This window comes from Pomacea canaliculata, linkage group LG7 (genome assembly GCF_003073045.1).
Source record: "Pomacea canaliculata isolate SZHN2017 linkage group LG7, ASM307304v1, whole genome shotgun sequence".
NCBI classification, from domain to species: domain Eukaryota; kingdom Metazoa; phylum Mollusca; class Gastropoda; order Architaenioglossa; family Ampullariidae; genus Pomacea; species Pomacea canaliculata.
This window is the reverse complement of record NC_037596.1, coordinates 29,286,846-29,294,850: the sequence shown is the minus strand read 5'-3', so window position 1 is coordinate 29,294,850 and position 8,005 is coordinate 29,286,846.

Sequence of the window (8,005 nt, the reverse complement as noted above, 5' to 3'; positions counted from 1 at the left end):
GGCAAGGAAAACCAAGAAATCGAGTGTTTACCAGGCAAAAGCAGGGCAAAATATATACTCTACCTCTTGACAAAAAGACGAATAAGCCAATGTTTAGATGTTGACATAACAAATACAACTGCTTTAAAGCATTGTTTATCATCAACACTTGACCGCTTCATGAACCATAAATCACACGTGTTCATGAATTTTTTTTTCGCTTTTTCTCTCAGTGGCACAATCACGTACTGTGAAAGCACATGTGACGGAGACTAATAATAATAATACACTTTCCCCTCCATCAAAGACAGGCTCAAAACGTTGGTTTTAAAAGCAAATAATTATGTAAGTGACGATAGATAGCTAAGCCTTACATGCTTAAAAGTTAAATGCAGTTAGCAGGCGATATACGGGCTTGCTGAACCCTTGTAGCTGACGAAACACTCACAGGTATAATAATAATAATAAATTCTCTTTACATCTCGTGAGGCTGGCAATAGGACTGGGTGGCGTGACAATGTTCACACGTGCGTTTTTCGACATTTAATTTTTTTATACACTTAAAATGGCGAAATCCAGCCATCAGAGCTATTTCTGTTTAAAATATCCACACTACATCACAAAACGCAAAGGACTAAGTATTTTGTATTAATAGGAAATCTCAATATTATAAAAACAGATTTTTTATGGTGACAGACAAAACGATTACACAGAATAATGTTTAAAGAAGACAGAAAAAATTGAATGGCAACCTTCAAAGAACAGACAGGCTGTCAGATGAGGGACAGGGGAAGAGAAAGGAGATCCTATGGAGTGCAAGGAAAAGCACAAGACAAACAAAGGACAGCAAAGTACACGTGGATTCGTGGACAAGTTAATGAATTATGAAGTCACCAGCAAAGAGCTACAGAGCAGATATGACTTTCCTGAAGGACTATCACTTTGTTTTTAGCATATTATGGCCCACACACACGCACCCACCCACACAATTATTTTCGAAACACCATTTGTCGATACTTGCTTCTAAAACAAAACAAGTCTTACTTCAAACACAGTTTGAACATTTCTGTATTATTTTAAAATTTTTATATCTATCAAAACCTTTCTCATTATTTTTTAGAAGCAATTTATGATTCAATGCCTGCACTCTGCATAGGTACGCGTTTCTATCTGGAATGGCGCTAAGCTTACACACCTGATAGAACTCATGAAAACACGGTTTTTTGCTGACAAATCAACCATCTATCATATAACAACATAGCTGTCACAAACCAAAATACAAATTTCACGGGAAGCCTTTTGTCACTTGATTTGATCCTCTTTGCATTCGACACGTGTAATGTGTTCCTAGAAGATGAAACAAAATGACAATGTTCATTAGGAAATCTGCCAGTGAGAGAGAGAGAGAGAGAGAGAGAGAGAGAGAGAGAGAGAGAGAGAGAGAGAGAGAGAGAGAGAGAGAGAGAGAGAGAGAATATGATTTACAAAACAAAAATTAATTTTTTGCGCACGAAATAAAAATCGTACAGAAATGAGCTTTAAACTTTTAACTAAATCGAAGATGTCAATGATTACAATATAAAATAACATGGTAGTAACCAAGATGACGAATACATTCTCCTGTAGGAGAGATTGATGTCTAACCTAGAAAATAATCTGTGACGAATGAAAGACAGCCTGGTTAAACTAAGATATATGGACACAATACCTCCTCTTAGACTATAAGGATGAATTTTTTTTAGCTTACAATGTATTCATCGTTTAAAGAAGAAGCAATTCAATAGAACCAAGAAAACTTGGGTTGTGATGTGTGTACGGTCAGTAGATAGAGGGAGCGAATTTACACTTTGATTCCTGAGGAAGAAACCAAAAAACTAAGACTAAGCTTGTGATAAAGAAAACATCTGCTGCCTTGTAATCTATAAGTTTGACAGGTGAGTGTTTGCCTAACAATAAACACAAGACTATCCCATGATGTATGAGAAATAATCTGCGCGTGTTGGCAAAGGATTTTGCAGAATTGTGTGCTATTATTGATTTTCACAGTTCCATGGATTTACGAATCTTTCACTTGCATTGATCTGCAGCAGATGTAGAATTTTAGTGTATTTGTGTGCGCAGGCAGGGGAGACAATAAGCCGTGTCGTGGCAGGTGGCTGGTTGCCGGACTTTGTCTTTAGACGCACACATGGCGCTTATTATTGTATGTCACTATCTTTGGTGCATGTGAGGGTTTTGAAGCCAATATAATGTGCCTCTTACAGTAGTTTAATGACAACGATGACGACCATCATGATGATGATGATGACGATGTCCTTCCCCGTTCTCACGTAGCGTAGAAAGAAACGATAAAAATGCTATGTTTTAAATACTCATTGGAAGAAGAAAAAAAAAATACAAATAGAAAATGAAGGAAAGAATAAATAACAACACACAATGTCTTTCTCTCCCTATCTCTATCTCTCAAACAAACACAAACACTGAGAGACACACCTGCTAAAGAATGTAGAATGAAACTGACGGTTATTCAATATTTTACAGAAGTTCATCAGTAGTCTTTCTTTCTTTTGTTCTTTGACGCTGGAATTAACTTTTTGCTCTAAGAAAGTATAGTAATTATGTTGACGAAAATTTTGGTTTTATTTGCTTAAATGTACTTTACTTCTTGTTTGTGTCTTGTACGTGTCTCTCATTATGCTGTATACCAATCAGATAAAAGTTTTATTTTTTAAATTTTTTTTACAAATGACCGTTTGAAAGTTTTTAGATTAAAGTCGTTGACTCCTTAGTCAGAAATCAACCTTCTACAAACAACTAGGTATCAAAACAAAAAATCAAACCCCACTATTTTACAACAAGGTCGGCTAAAGAGATATGGCAAGACTGTTTATCTCAAAAACTTGCTGCCAACATTTACTGTGGTCAATGAAATGTATCGAACGCTCAAGCAGCTTTGAAAGACGAGTTGAGTCTCCTTAGTCATTATTGCATAAAACAAAAGTTTTAATGAGACAAGAGAATAAAACCTGAACCACACAGAATATCAAAAAAGGACTATGTAATAAGAAACAATATTCAGAAGACTAATACAATTTGGGGTCCACAGTATTTTTTCACAATTGTTATGGCGCAGAGATTTCCTTTCTGACAAGTCGATTCATGCTTTATTTATTTGTTAATTACTAATCAATATATCTACTTCGTCCTCCTGTGTACTGACCGCACACACCACAATTCATGTTGTCTTGACTCCACAGTCTCGCGGTCGGTTCAGAACTATAAGTACTATCTAAACAAGCCAATAAATATGAAGATAATTCAATCTATAGGTCAGAAATTTTTCAGCTTACAAAGACATTTATAAACCTTAAAATAAAAGGCAACCTAAACTGTCTTACCAGGTGACACTTAATAAACAGCCAAATGAGAAATTGTGAAATATATTTCATTTGTTTTCTTGTATTAAAGCGAGACGCAAACTAGATGAACAAGAAATTGTTTTAAAATCAATCCCGAGGTAGAATGTAGGAAAAAAATGTAAAGTGTTAAACAATTTAATACATTTAATCTACCATAAATTCTAATCAAATTGCCAGAAACCCGATTGCACTAAATGATTACAGGCCCGTGGCATTGACCTCTATTGTTATGAAATGCTTCGAACGCATCATCCTTCGCACACTTCTCTCACAGACACAACAACCTCGATCCCTTTCAATTGCATACAAACAGTACAGATCCATCTTGACGATGCACACTCACTCTTCTGCACAATGCATACTCTCACTTAGACAGGTTCTGGTCTCTATGTACATATTTTTTTTATTGATTTTTCTTCTGCATTTAATACTATACAGCCTCATCTGTTAGCTCTGAAACTTCTTAAACTTGATGTCAGCCCGCAAACTCATCCTATGGATTGTTAACTTTCTGGTAATCGTTCCAGATAGTCTGTTTCCAGCATGCACTCTCCTCTTCCAGAAAATACATCTGTTGGGAGCCCTCAGGGTACATGTCTCTCGCCTGTAATCTTCACCCTCTATAACAATGACTGGTCGTGGCACTGATCATCTCTCTTGATTAAATACTCTGATGATACTGCTCTCCTAGACCTCTCCAACTCACCACTCTGCCTATGTTGATGCAGTAGAGTAAATTTCATAACTGGTGCAAAGAAAACTATCTTGATCTAAATGTAAAGAAAACAAAAGAGCTGGTGATTGATTTCAGAGCAAGAGCACTGTTATCCCTGACCTCTATATTGATGGTGCCAAGGTTGAACGTGTTGATCAGTACAGTATCTAGGAACTGTGATTGACGACAAACTCACTTTTACACCAATACTGAGGTTATTCATAAGAAATGTCAATCTCGATTGTACTGTTTACAAAAACTCCGTTCCCTGGATGTCAACAAAAAGGTTTAAGTGCTTTTTATAGATGTCTTGAGTCTAGGTGTTGACATTTGGATTTTTATGTTGGTATGGGGAGGATTGAGAGCTAGTAATAGGAATGGTGTTAGATAGAGTTGTGCGTGTGAGTGGGAGGTGATTGGGGAGAAGCACGGGTGTCTGAGTGAGTTGTATGCGAGGCGAGTAGTACGGAAAGCGAGAGCGATAGTGAAAGATAGAACACATGTTTTAGCTCAGTATTATAACCTTCTTCGTCCAAGAGACGTTTTATTGTACCCAGAGCTTCCACTGCCCGTTCTCGTGAATGTTTTATAACAGTCTGTTGTATTACTGAATAAGTGTTGGAAGGATTTGTGAGTGTGAGGGTGTGGGTGTGTGGTTTTGGGAATATAGTTTTAGTGTTGTTTCTTATTTAGTCGGGTATTTACATGGACTGTAGGTGTTTGTGTGAGATGATTAGTTTGAGTGGAATTAGTTGTTATTAAGTTTTTTATTATAAGTTTTATTATAGCAGTTGTTTTTACCACGTCTTTTAATTTCTCCTAGTGAGATAATAAAGTTAAATTGAATTGAATTGAATTGAATTGAATTGATTTTAATTTTGTTTCCAGACATTTTATCAATAATTTAGTTTTACATGGCACGACGGAAAAGAGTAAAAATAGTTCTTCATGTCAAGTCAAAACTGAGATATTATTAATAACTCAGTTATGTTGTTGTTGTTTCCTCTCCTTTTATGGGTTTTTATCCTCATTATCTGCTTACAGAACACATAACGAAAAGCCACTGTCGTTCATTTCAAACATTTTGAATTTTATTAGAATTCTTTGTCAGGTGTCTTGCTGTTATATAGCTTTGTTGTCAAAACATCAGCTCCTTCATCTGTCAGGTGTCGGATGTATCAGCCTGTTAAGCTGCATATAAGGCCGCAATCTCGTTTTTCGATGCCATCTATTACTGCCGAAAAAAACCAAAATATGATTATGATTACATGTGACCAGTTACATCAATACAATTATCTTCATTCTGTACTGTATTGACAAAGTTAAGAAGAATCTTTTTAATTAACTTACATTCTATGTAATGTTTTCAAGCTCTTATTCAAGATGAGGCCATCAAAGTTTGCATGGCGTGAGAAATAGTGAAATCAGCTGACAATATTTATATTTTTAGTTGTAAATCTGTATTTTATTGTACTTTAAAAGTTTTATTTAAATTCATATCTTACATAAAGTGATAACTGAACTGTTTCAATTAAATCCCTTAAACGCAGCAGAAAACCTGGTTAACAAGCATCAAAGAGGGGTAAGTATGCACGATGGGAGAATTACTCAGTGTTCAAGAATAGTTCAAAGGTCAGGACTTTACTCCAGCTTCTCCCCATACCTTGCGTTCAGTTTACAAGTCGACCTGCTTGTTCCGATCGATACCAGTTAGGATGATGATGATGATGAGGAGGAGGAGGGCGACGACGACGACGAGGAGGAGGACGAGGAGGAGAAGGAGGAGGAAGAGAAAGAAAAAAAAGAACGAATTCGTGAAGGAGGAGGAAGATAAAGAGTATGAAGATAGTGATGATGACAATAACGGCTTATGAAGGTGAAGGCAGTAAAAGCAATTTCTTCCTTTCCCGATTCATATAGTCGGATATGACTATACTCAACAGCGGCAGTTATTCATCTTAAAATACGGCACTTGTGTGTATATCTGCATCTGCATCTGTATCTGTATCTGTATCTGTATCTGTATCTGTATCTGTATCTGTATCTGTATCTGTATCTGTATCTGTATCTGTATCTGTATCTGTATCTGTATCTCTGTGTGTGTGTGTGTGTTGTGTTGTGTGTGTGTGTGTGTTGTGTGGTGTGTGTGTGTGTGTGTGTGTGTGTTTGCGTGATATTACCTGTGGAAGAGTAATAAACCATTCTTCAAGTGTGATTTTCACCGTCACCTGAAATTTCAATTCAGTTGTTTTAGAAGTGAAGCTCACAACTCACAACATAAAACGATTTTAAAATTAAGCCCTTGATATATTTTAAAACGGTTTAGCTAAGTGCATATTTTAAAACCCTACATGAAATTCAAAACCACAAGTGTTATTGTTCAACTATCAAAAGATCTTTTCTTCAAGTGTCCTATGTACGATATTCTGTAGGTATGAGGTGGAAATAACATTTTGTTCCTGGCCTTTAATTTCTTTGTTGTCAAAGGAGTCACACTCACCGATCAGCGTCGAAGATGTGCAAAAGCACAGGAGCACGGACAGAGAGATGACACCGTCAGCAGCGCCATCTAGTTTTGTCGTAGTAGTTGAAATTACCCTGAATTACAATCTCGGTGTCCCGGGTAGCTGAGTAGCTGTATTCTCTTCAATGGATATGCTTCCGTCGTCTGCAAATAAATTTGAAAACAATTCCGACAATTGATCATGTGATTAATACGCATCAACCTTTTATTATTCTTATTCAAAATATAAGTTCCTGAAAATGTAAATTATATACACTGATTTTGTGATATAGAGTCCTCGTGGGTAGCCTTAATGGAATTAATAAGTAAAATTGGTTAAAAGAAAGAGATACTAGAATGCGATCGATTAGAAAGGGAATAACGGTATGTCGTCGCTAACATCCGCGAGGGCGATGATGATTATGACGATTACTGTTTAGGTCGTTTTGTTCGATGAAAGTCAGTATTTCCTCTTGCAGTACAATCCCATCACCGTCTTGGTCGAGAGCGTCAAAACCTCTTTTAAATGCGTCGTAGTCCACCCTGAAAGAGTAAATAAAATGGTATAGTCGTCTTCTTATGTTAGTCATGCATCCATTTGTTAACAGGATGTGCTTTTGGTGCCTGTGTGTGTGTGTAGGGGGTACTAGGTATTGTCCGAGATTTAATTACTCTTATTCATTACATTTTTACTGCTTTAATGTGAAAAAGGGGAGTGTCTAAGAAAATTTACTTTCTTTAAAAAGCTTCACTCATAACTAGTTTAGAATTCTCTAAAAGCCGTTAAGAAATGAGCGCTTACCCAAGAACTGCAGCTAGAAGACAGGAGAGAATGACAACCTTCATGATGAAATTGCCGATTAGTCCGCCCTGTCAAAACAAAAGTTACAAATTATCTCTAATATTTTTGGATTGTTAACTTGTTTTGATTAGTCTTGCTTTGATTACTTTTCTTAGACTACAACCCCAATGGGGTTTACCTCAGATGATGTGAGGAAATCTTTCTTAGGATACTTGTTTAGTCAGGAGACAGCAGCTGATTAATACAAATAATTTGGTATCACGGAAATATTGCTTTTAACTGTTTTATGTGCTGCGCCCATTTTACAAATTGTGAACTACGTAGGGTTGACTAATTTGTTAATATTAAAGTTTTATAGGATTAAAAGACAAAATGTTGTACAGAGGGCTAAAATATTTGTTACTTTAACATGATATCGGTTCTTAAGGTCAAAAGTTGTACAAGATCATTACTTAAATATGAGCGGGAGAGAACACATTGCATTTGTTGAATACACGAATCTTGCAAAATTATATTTTTACAGTTCAGTGAATTTACGAATCTTTTACTTGCATTGATCTGCAGCAGGTCTAGTCACAGTGTGTGTC